A 12,373-nucleotide genomic window follows, 5' to 3' on the forward strand; every position below is an offset into this window, starting at 1 on the left:
AGGCACTTTAAATCAGAGTATTTATATAAAATAAATTCTCCGACACGGTTAACAAAAAATGCAATTCCTTCGATTTTCGCAAGCTGCAGTTTGAGAAAGTAAGTGATTCACACGCAGAAAAATTTATTGTAGAAACAACAATATTCTGGATCAAATTCAACAATAAATATTGTTAGCTGAGGGCTAATAATATTTATCGTTTGAATCAATCCATAATATTGTAGTTTTTACAATCATTCAACCAGCCGCGTTATTGTAAAAACAACAATATTATTGTTGAAATAATTGTTACAATATTGTTGATTCAATGTATGAATACGATTGATTCAACAATATGATATTGTTGAAATAATTATGTATATGTTTGTACCTTATTTCTTCATTTCGATAGTAAACAAAAACAAGTTAATGCTCATAAAATATTTTATTTTTATCATTTGATTACAAATATTCATATTATTTTGTTGGCCAATCTTCTGTTGTTGATTATGATGTGAAGCGAAGCTGGGCACGGAAGTAGAAGATACTGATGTCTCTGCAGAAAAGCCCTGAAAATGGAATATTTTTTACTTTTTGAAGCCGTTTGAAACTCATCTTTTGAAACTATAGGTTTATTTTTATAATGAAATAATTTGATGAACTGCGAAATAATGATTAAAATAACCCTTCATACCTGGCCTTTTCATCATCCGTTCAGTCGGGAGTGAATGAAGACGACTTATCTACGCGTAGCTCTTTCCTTTTCTGGTTCCGGATCCTCATTATCCTGAAAATGAGACAAAAATTTGTAACTAAATAATAATAATGTTTGAGTTTAACTTACGAACTATCATGTTTGCACCAAACTTTTTTTTTCACTTCTCGTGGAAACAGTTTGTTTCCTACCACGAAGGAATCGTTTAATTTGTTTAAAATCTTTCAAAACATAGCACAAATATAAAAGGTAAACATACACGGCTATTTTTATGGACGCAACTCGGCTCAACAATAAAAATTGTTGAAATGAAAATAATATTGTTGTTTAAACATAAAATATTGTTGAATCAACAATCAAATCTTTTTGATTCAATAATCAATCGATTGTTAGAATCAACAATATACTTTTTTAGTTTAATCGTACGAAATTTAGCTACGTGCATGACATGTGTAGATACCGCATATATGATAAGTTTTGACAATTCCCTAACAGCGACTTTCTCGTATCCGAAACAAAGATGAAGGAAAACTTTCCGCTACAGCCTCCTCTAGCGTCTATGGATATGAATTCGATTAACCAGCCCAGCCGGCGGACGAAAGTCGACGCTCCCGATTCAACAAAACAACTCAAATTGTTCATTGATCGAAGCAATTTCAAGCACGTGCAAATGACCGAAGATGCAACACGAAGCAAAGAAGTTTCTACCAAGGACTCTACAACAGAGAATAATGTAGTACAGAACCGAAATTTACGCAAGACTCAACTAACGCCGGAAGGGGATGCTAAACTTATCAGGACAAGAAAGAGGTATCTAATAAATATTTGTATTCTTGTTTTATTATAATCTTTACGAAACATTTCAAAAACAGTGCGAGGCGTCAAATACAAATTAAGCCGCTGCGAACACAAATGGCACACATCCACTTGTGTACAAATAACAATCGGTTGAGAGTTTCAAATAAAAATAGTTTTAAACTGTGAGCCCGAAAATTTCTTGAGCCGGCTCGTTAATTAAACTCAGCATGGTCTTGCTTTGTAGTTGCACATCATACTGCTAGGCCATTGGTGTAGTTAGAAAATTGGTCTGACGCCCCCCCCCTTGGTGGGGAGGGGGGGTTTCTGAACTTTTTTTTATTTATTATCAGACTAAGGCCGGAGTGGCCTGTGCTGCACATAAAAGACTTCTCCGTTCAGCTCGGTCCATGGCTGCACTTCGCCAACCACGCAGTCTGCGGAGGGTCCGCAAGTCATCTTCCACCTGATAGATCCACCTTGCCCGCTGCGCACCTCGCCTTCTTGTGCCCGTCGGATCGTTGTCGAGAACCATTTTCACCGGATTACTGTCCGACATTCTGGCTACGTGCCCGGCCCACCGCAGTCGTCCGATTTTCGCGGTGTGAACGATGGATGGTTCTCCCAGCAGCTGATGCAACTCGTGGTTCATTCGCCTCCTCCGCGTACCGTCCGCCATCTGCACCCCACCATAGATGGTACGCAGCACTTTCCTTTCGAAAACTCCAAGTGCGCGTTGGTCCTCCACGAGCATCGTCCATGTCTCGTAACGTAAAGGACTACCGGTCTAATGAGCGTTTTGTAGATTGTCAGTTTGGTACGGCTGCGAACTCTATTCGATCGGAGCGTCTTGCGGAGTCCAAAGTATGTACGATTTCCAGCCACTATGCGTCTCCGAATTTCTCTGCTGGTATCATTTTCGGCAGTCACCAGTGAGCCCAAGCACACAAATTCTTCTACCACCTCGATTTCGTCACCACCGATGCAAACTCGCGGTGGGTGGCTCACATTGTCTTCTCTTGAACCTCTTCCTATCATGTACTTCGTCTTCAACGTATTGATGACTAGTCCGATCCGCTTGGCTTCCCTCTTCAGTCTGATGTAGGTTTCCTCCATCTTCTCAAAGTTACGTGCCATAATATCTATGTCGTCGACGAAGCCAAATAGCTGGACGGACTTATTGAAAATTGTACCACTCATGTTGATCCCTGCTCTTCGTATTACCCCATCCAAAGCGATGTTGAATAGCAGACACGAAAGACCATCACCTTGCCGTAACCCTCTGCGCGTTTCGAAGGAACTCGAAAATGCCCCTGAAACTCGAATTACGCACATCACCCGATCCATCGTCGCTTTGATCAACCGTGTCAGTTTATCCAGAAATCCATGTTCGTGCATTAGCTGCCATAGCTGGTCCCGATCGATTGTATCATATGCGGCTTTGAAGTCGATGAATAGATGATGTGTGGGCATGTTGTATTCGCGGCATTTCTGCAGTACCTGGCGAATGGCGAACATCTGGTCTGTGGTGGAGCGTTCGCCCATAAAACCCGCCTGGTACTGCCCTACGAACTCCCTTGCAATTGGTGTTAGTCGACGGCATAAAATTTGGGAGAGTACCTTGTAGGCGACGTTCAGCAATGTGATTGCGCGGTAGTTGCTACAATCCAGCTTATCGCCCTTTTTGTAGATGGGGCACACGACACCTTCCATGCATTCCTGCGGAAAAACTTCCTCCTCCCAAATCTTGGTAATGACCCAGTGCAGCGCTCTAGCCAGTGCCTCACCACCGTGTTTATATAGCTCTCCTGGTAGTTGGTCAACCCCAGTGGCTTTGTTGTTCTTCAGCCGGCCAACCTCCTCCTGGATTTCCTGGAGATCCGGAGCCGGTAGACTCCGCCATCTTCGTCTGCCACATCGCCATTCAGGTTCTCTTCGTAGTGCTGCCGCCACCTTTGGATCACCTCACGCTCGTTCGTAAGAAGGCTCCCGTTTATGTCCTTACACATATCAGGCTGTGGCACGTGGCCCTTACGCGAACGGTTTAACTTCTCATAGAACTTTCGTGTGTTATTAGCGCGGTACAGTTGCTCCGTCTCTTCACGGTCTCGATCTTCCTGCTGGCGCTTTTTCCTCCGGAAAATCGAGTTTTGTCTGTTCCGCGCTCGTTTATATCGTGCCTCGTTCGCCCTCGTGCGGTGTTGCAGCAATCTCGCCCATGCTGCATTCTTCTCTTCTACTAACTGCTCACATTCGCCGTCATACTAGTCATTTCTCTGATCCGGGGGCACCGTGCCAAGTGCAGCGGTTGCGGTGCTACCAATGGCGGATCGAATATCTCTCCAGCCATCTTCAAGAGACGCTGCGCCTAGCTGCTCTTCCGTTGGGAGTGCCACTTCCAGCTGCTGCGCGTATTCTTGGGCTAGTCTACCGTCTTGTAGCCGCCCAATGTTAAGCCGCGGCGTCCGATTTCGACGCGTGTTGTACACCGTCGAGAGTTTTGAGCGCAGACATACTGCGTTGGTAAGTGCGGACGTTCGCGATGTCAGAGAAGAATTTACCGTCGGTTAGAACGTGGTCGATTTGGTTTTCCGTTTCTTGGTTAGGTGATCTCCATATGGCCTTGAGGATATTTTTGCGGGAAAGAAGGTGCTTCGGACTATCATTCCGCGGGAGGCTGCGAAGATTATGCATCGTTCGCTGTTGTCATTCGATACGGTGTGCAGACTATCCGGTCCGATGACCGGTCTATACATTTCCTCCCTTCCTACCTGTGCGTTCATTGCACCGATGACGATTTTGACGTCCCACAGTGGGCATCCATCGTATGTCTGCTCCAGCTGTGCGTAGAACGCTTCTTTCTCGTCGTCGGGTCTCCCTTCTTGTGGGCAGTGCACGTTGATGATGCTATAGTTGAAGACACAGCCTTTAATCCTTAGCTTGCACATCTTTGCGTTGATTGGCTGCCACCCAATGGCGCATCTTACCCAGCACTATGAAGCCGGTTCCCAGCTCGTTGGTGGTGCCACAGCTTTGGTAGAATGTAGCCGCTCGATGCCCGCTTTTCCCCACTTTCTGTTCTGTCCAGCAAATCTCCTGCAGCGCCACGACGTCGAAGTCATCCGTAGATCATCCTGTCGCAACCTGCGAAACCTAGCGACTTGCAATTCCATGTTCCAAGCTTTCAATCGTGATCCTTCATTCGTCGCGTAGGTCTTTACCGATTATATCGAGTTGCATTATCTCTTATATTGTTCGTAATGATTGGTTCTCTAGGTGGCTTATTGGGCCTGCGCAAACCTCCTGTCACGTCGGAGGGCCGTCGTGTCAGGGCTGTTTAGCGTCCCATCTAACACCAGGATTTGGGCTTGTGCGTTTTGAGCGGCACACGGTCGCTTTGGTGGAGCCTACTTGCGGATACATGCAGCTTTTTATAGGAATTTCACAGGGTCCACTGTCAAACCCCACCACATCCTAGGCAAGCCCCACAACTCGCAGATGGCCTGGGGAAGGATCGTCAAGCCCTTGGACATAGTCCCTGCTGCCCACGAACCTGCATGCTTGAACATGGTTTTCCGGCGAAACTGATACGGCTGATTCGTATAACGTTGGACGGATCGAAATCAAGTGTAAGGGTTGCGGATGAAATATCGACGTCATTTGTTACCTTAGATGGATTAAAGCAGGGTGATGCACTCTCGAACCTGCTATTGTGCACAAAACGACGGCGGAAGGGAGTAGCAACCGTCTTACTGCACTCCAACCGGCGACCCCCAGTCAAACCCCGGCCGATTGAGTCGGCCCGAACCGTAAGTGTTTCCAAACCTTTTTTTCCGGACCCGTTCGCGGTTCCGAGTGTGCTGTAGTCAGCGAAAATAGGCGAACCGTCGTAAACTCCAGTCGGAGTCCATCGCAGTGGCTGAAATGGCCAATTTGAATTAGTCGTTGTAAGCAAGACACGTTACACCGAGAAGCGCTAGAGTTAGAGATAGTAGTAGAAGACCGCACAAGCTAGGGAAGAGAAGGGGACTAAGTAGGCCGGCCCAGAGATGTGATTTGAAGCGAATTATACAAATGTCTATCGAAATAAACTATGTTTTTGTTTCTGTAAATTGTAGTTCCTAGTTAGTCAGATGTGATTGAGAGAATCTGGAGGGTATTTCACGTTCTGCGTTAGTATTGTCTGTCCGCGTTTGTTGATCCGAATTGTTCGTCTTTTGAAGCGAGAGGGAAAGATGGGATGAGAAGATTGTTACCAGTGATGATAACTTTATACTGTGGACACATAAGATTTGGGAGTGTGCTGGGTTTCGTTGGTCAGGATTGTAAGAGTTTGGTTGTCGGTATCGTGGGTTAGATAATTTGAGTGTGGGTGGTCGGTTACGCGTGTTCCTGGTGTGTTGAACAATTTCCGGACTGGTTCATTAACCAGTCTATAGCCGGGCAAACTAACCCGACGGGTGGTCCTCTTCGGAGGTGGCGCGTAAGCCATCCGTTGCAAAATCCTCCAGGAACAGCCGCGGCACTGCGACCACTACAAAATTGTAACGGTAGTCAATATTTGTTTTGAAATTCTTGGTAAATTAAGTTTCTAAATTTGTAAATATAAATATCTAAAACTGTAAATATATACTTCTTTGTTAAATGTTAATAATTATTCTAGACCTAATTCAAATTCGTAAATTTCGATACAACACAACATGGAATACCAATTAAAACGAACCGTGTAGCTGGTGCAGACTTGCATGCAATTTAGATAGAACGTTGCGTGAAGAGGTTAGTTGCTACGCCTGAAACGCATAAGCGCCTTTGAAGCGGATCACCATTCGTGACACCGTTACATAAAGTCCGAGCAATGAGAAAGGGTTCGACTTGCAATCGGGAATATGAGTAGCAGACCAAACCGCTTCGAATGGGAGATGTTTACAATCTATCTCTTACAATCAGGGTCAACGTAATCCGTCGCGCTTCAATTTCCGGTTACATTGCCAAAGAACGTTAATCTGAGGATTATTTGCAATCGACTCGTTCACTTTGATCCTGACCGTGGTGAAAGAAGGGCGCGATCCTTTAGTTTGTTCCGTGGTGTAATTGGTTCGTGAATTTAAACGTGAAGTGTTCGACAGGCTAATTAATCTTTTCTGTGTTCCCCGTATAGGCTAGCCTAGTTGTAAATTGTGCGGTAGAGTTTTTGTGGGCTGTGCGACTGTCTTGTGTGTTAAAGGTAACCAGACCCAGAATTGAGTGTCATTAGTGTAGTCTAATTGTGTCAATGACCTATCTGTGCGGTCAACGACCTTCGCTGTCTTTATTTTTGAACAGCCTAGACGACAAAGCCACCGCCTGCACGCCATCACCATTGCTCGTCGCCATCGCCAACCCTTGCCACGCTCTGGACTCAAGGTTCCCCGCCTTGACGACGGCGGAAGGGAGTAGCAACCGTCTTACTGCACTCCAACCGGCGACCCCCAGTCAAACCCCGGCCGATTATTATATAGCGCTCGAGGGAGCGATTAGGAGAGGCGGTGTGCAAAGAAGCGGTACCATTATCACAAGATCGCACAGGCTCCTGGGATTTGCGGACGATATCGATATCATCGGGATTGATCGCCGTGCCGTGGAAGAGGCTTTTGTGCCTTTTAAGAGGGAGACAGCGAGGATTGGACTCACGATCAATACCAGCAAAACGAAGTACATGGTCGCTGGCAATCAACGTGGGTTCATTAGTGGTGGTGGTAGTGTTGGATGGTGGAAAATTTGAAGTGGTAGAAGAATTTGAGTATCTTGGAACATTAGTGACCCGCGAGGCGAAAAGGCGTATTGCAGCTGCAAATGGGGCTTATTACGGACTTCGTAACCAGCTTAAGTCCCGTAGTCTGCAAACGAAAACAAAACTCGCGCTGTCTACTACTCTGATTCTTCCGGTGGCTTTATACGGCCATGAGACATGGACGGGTAAATAATAAACTCGTTGTAAAAATGGTAAGACTGAGTAGCCGTTCAATAAATATAAGTATCGATTGCTTAACCTCATTCTATCGGTTCAAGGACTTTCAATATGCAACATTTGTGTGTGTGAATGTATGGAATAAAGAAATTTTGATTGATTTTTGAATCTCGAAATCTCACTTTTTATCTATTCAATGACACAGAATTGGAAGATTTCAATATTTTGACTGCCTAAATAGGAAAGAGTCGAATAAAACTCTTTCCTATTCAGGCAGTCAAAATATTGAAATCTTCCAATTCTGTGTCATTGAATAGATAAAAAGTGAGATTTCGAGATTCCACTGATCGTAACTTGTCATGTCAAATAACGTCAAACATGACTTCGGATATGACCAACTGAAGGAACTGTTCGGCTGAACGACATTTCTTTGGCGTTTCAACGCGATGTGGGGTTATAAATCGAAATTTACATGAATTTGTGGACTTCTAAATTTGAATAGGCGTGGCCAATGTTAAAAGGCGATACGCCGATGCAAAAATGTCGGTGGCAGCAGCGTGTCAAAAACTGTCGGCGGTGACGTGGCCATGACCATGACGTGGCGGCGCACACGTCTAAACGCCTGAAAGGTGTATTACATCCACCATTGCCTTAATCCGGACAAACGCCTACTTTTAAAGAAGGGATTAAATCCGCCATTGCCCTAATTCAGGCAAGCGCCTAATATTAAAAAAGGGATCACATCACCATTTTCTTAATCCGGGCGAGCGCCTTCTTTTAAAGAAGGGGTCATATCCACCATCGACGAATGCCGAACAAATATGTCACATCAACCATTGTCTTAATCCGAACAAGCGCCTTCTTAAAAAAAAAAGAGATTGCATTCATCATTTTCTTAATCAGGGCATGCGCCTACTTTTAAATAAGTGATAATATCCACCTACTTGTATAGAAGGAGTCCACCATTGCCTTAATCCGGAAAAGCGCTTACTTTAAAAAGGGATATATCGACGCTACTTTTAAAAAAAGGGATCACACCCAAATTTACCTTGAAGTAAAATAATGACATGATTCCTTATCAAACTAAATTTGCTAGAAAAATATATTAAGCTCTTTTAGTTGAATGTATTCAATCGTCCAAGGCGAATTAAGTACTCTCCATTTAATTCCACCAATTATAATTGTACTCTCCATTTAATTGCACCAATTATTATTGGTGGAATTAAATGGAGAGTACCTAATTCGTCTTAGACGATTAAATTTGCTAACTTGTCAAATAGGATAGAAGTCATTAAATGAAAAATAATAACAAAATTCTTCTTCGTAAATTCTATTTTCGAAAACATTATTAATATGTGAAACAAAAAGAATCACGTGAATTAATTGCTTCATTAGTGATTACTTCCCATATCATTTATTTTTATTATCGTATCTCTCTGCTCAGTAGCTTTTTGTTACATTTAAATTTCCTTCATTTTCAAATTGTATTATAAAAAAAATTATCAAATATTATTTCATTCAACGAATATTCGATAATTTTTTTTTCAATTTAAGCAAACATGCGTTTGTACTCATTTAAGATTTTTCTGTATAGGATAGTAGGTCACACAATGTGACTAACAATGCAATTTATTGCAGTTGAACGTCTTACAGTTATCGATACCTCGCGCTTAGTTTCATAGGGGCGTAACTATATAGATCGATTTCTCTTCGTCGATGTTTTCTTTTTATTATTGTACCGAATTGCGCTAGTTTGTCGATGATTTAACGGTTTGGTGTGATAAACGATGAAGGTATCTTGCACCAGAATCAATAAGCTTTTGAAACAATTTAGTTATTAACAAAATATAAAATTGATTAAGAGAAATCGATCAATACAGTTACGCCCCTATAAAACTAAGCGAGAGATATGCTCTTTTGAAATTTTTAAAAAATTCTAAAAATATTTGTGGGATTTATTTGTATACCAATTCAACATTCTTGTACTTAGAAGAATCTAGCAATTTTCTATGGGCGAATTTATATAAACATTTTGTAAGGATTGCAAAGCCAACAAAATGTGGTATTCTTTCCTTTGATGCATACCAGTTGAAAGATAATAGATACTTGGATTAAGCTCAATTGCCCAGCGGAGCCTGCAAATTTAACTTTGAACTGTGCAAACTGTATACATTATTTATTTATTTGTTCAGACTAAGGCCGAAGTAGCCTGTGCGGTATATAAGAGTCTTCTCCATTCGGCTCGGTCCATGGCTACACGTCGCCAACCACGCAGTCTACGGAGGGTCCGCAAGTCATCTTCCACCTGATCGATACACCTTGCCCGCTGCGCACCTCGCCTTCTTGTGCCCGTCGGATCGTTGTCGAGAACCATTTTCACCGGGTTACTGTCCGACATTCTGGCTACGTGCCCGGCCCACCGCAGTCATCCGATTTTCGCGGTGTGAACGATGGATGGTTCTCCCAGCAGCTCATGCTACTCGTGGTTCATTCGCGTCCTCCACGTACCGTCCGCCATCTGCACCCCACCATAGATGGTACGCAGCACTTTCCTTTCGAAAACTCCAAGTGCGCGTTTGTCCTCCACGAGCATCGTCCAGGTCTCGTAACGTAGAGGACTACCGGTCTAATGAGCGTTTTGTAGATTGTCAGTTTGGTACGGCGGCGAACTCTATTCGATCGGAGCGTCTTGCGGAGTCCAAAGTACGTACGATTTCCAGCCACTATGCGTCTCCGAATTTCTCCGCTGGTATCATTTTCGGCAGTCACCAGTGAGAAAAGTACACAAATTCTTCTACCACCTCGATTTCGTCACCACCGATGCAAACTCGCGGTGGGTGGCTCACATTGTCTTCTCTTGAACCTCTTCCTATCATATACTTTGTCTTCGACTTGTTAATGACTAGTCCGATCCGCTTGGCTTCCCTCTTCAGTCTGATGTAGGCTTCCTCCATCTTCTCAAAGTTACGTGCCATTATATTTATGACGTCGGCGAGGCCAAATAGCTGGATGGACTTATTGAAAATTGTACCACTCGTGTTAATCCCTGCTCTTCGTATTACCCCTTCCAAAGCGATGTTGAATAGCAGACACGAAAGACCATCACCTTGCCGTAGCCCTCTGCGCGTTTCGAAGGGACTCGAGAATGCCCCTGAAACTCGAACTACGCACATCACCCGATCCATCGTCGCTTTGATCAACCGTGTCAGTTTATCCGGAAAACCGTGTTCGTGCATTAGCTGCCATAGCTGGTCTCGATCGATTGCATTATATGTGGCTTTGAAGTCGATGAATAGATGATGTGTGGGCACATTGTATTCGCGACATTTCTGCACTGCCGTTCTACGCATAATTGTCCCATGTATATAGGAAATCCCAGCAAACATGGGACAAATATGCGTATGACGGTAGTGCAGTACTTGGCGAATGGCGAACACCTGGTCTGTGGTGGAGCATTCGCCCATAAAACCCGTCTGGTACTGCCTCACGAACTCCCTTGCAATTGGTGCTAGTCGACGGCATAAAATTTGGGAGAGTACATTGTAGGCGGCATTCAGCAATGTGATTGCGCGGTAGTTGCTACAATCCAGCTTATCGCCCTTTTTGTAGATGGGATACACGACACCTTCCATCCACTCCTGCGGCAAAACTTCCTTCTCCCAAATCTTGGTAATGACCCAGAGCAGCGCTCTAGCCAGTGCCTGTTTAAATAGCTCACCTGGTAGTTGGTCAACCCCAGGGGCTTTGTTGTTTTTCAGCCGGCCAATCTCCTCCTGGATTTCCTGGAGATCCGGAGCCGGTAGAATTATGTCCTGCGCGCATTATCCCAGGTCCATCACCATACCATCATCTTCGTCTGCCACATCGCCATTCAGGTGCTCTTCGTAGTGCTGCCGCCACCTTTGGATCACCTCACGCTCGTTCGTAAGAAGGCTCCCGTTTATGTCCTTACACATATCAGGCTGTGGCACGTGGCCCTTACGCGAACGGTTTAACTTCTCATAGAACTTTCGTGTGTTATTAGCGCGGTACAGTTGCTCCGTCTCTTCACGGTCTCGATCTTCCTGCTGGCGCTTTTTCCTCCGGAAAATCGAGTTTTGTCTGTTCCGCGCTCGTTTATATCGTGCCTCGTTCGCCCTCGTGCGGTGTTGCAGCAATCTCGGCCATGCTGCATTCTTCTCTTCTACTAACTGCTCACATTCGCCGTCATACCAGTCGTTTCTCTGATCCGTATACATTTGGTTGCCCAATATGTTGTATGAATACATATTTGCCATTTATTAATAATTTTGCCAAATTATCATATATATAATAGCCCTGTTTGTCTGTCCGGTGACTAGCCAACCAGACGCAGCACGCGGGGAAATTATCAAAAAAATTAGAATATCTGACACTTCAATTCTTTTTGCAATCAGATGCAGAAAACAAAACCAGTGACAACCTTAGACAATCAGACACAACATTTGATGAAAAAAAATCACAGACAACAGACGTTGAAAATTTTGATTTTTTTTTAATGCAATCGTTCATATTTAAAAAAACACTTGCCACGGGCGCTACTGCGTCCACAAATAAACTCGTTAAGTATACCGTCGTTCGGGGTGACATTGGGCCTAGGGGGTAAGATTGGGCCAAAAATGAAAAATGTTTGAACTCCTAATATCTCAGAAACGGTTACGAATTTTGATGAAAACTTCAAACGGTTCAAAATTATAATAAAATTCACGTCTAGGAAATCACAAAACAAATTCCAAGAACTAATTGTGCTCGTACGATAATGCTTGGAATTTGAATGTAAAACTATTGAGCGAATGAACCCGTATTAAAATAGTGTCAGTAATGTCCCAAAAATCTATTACATAACTAGTTTTTAGATCAATGGATACCTGGTTATCATGTTACGATAATCTGTTGTTGTTTTATAGAATTTTATTAAT

The 12,373-nt window shown here is 43.7% G+C and overlaps 1 long non-coding RNA gene across 1 annotated transcript; it reads right to left on the reverse strand.

The window, feature by feature from the left end:
• Positions 1-223: 223 nt before the first annotated feature.
• Positions 224-974, reverse strand: LOC134204894 (uncharacterized). The gene is made up of 3 exons (XR_009978008.1): positions 824-974; positions 674-766; positions 224-548 (listed from the first exon to the last, which is right to left on the reverse strand). It is a non-coding gene; the product is annotated as an uncharacterized LOC134204894 (long non-coding RNA).
• Positions 975-12,373: the final 11,399 nt, after the last annotated feature.

Source organism: Armigeres subalbatus, unplaced genomic scaffold, assembly GCF_024139115.2.
Source record: "Armigeres subalbatus isolate Guangzhou_Male unplaced genomic scaffold, GZ_Asu_2 Contig947, whole genome shotgun sequence".
Lineage (NCBI taxonomy): Eukaryota > Metazoa > Arthropoda > Insecta > Diptera > Culicidae > Armigeres > Armigeres subalbatus.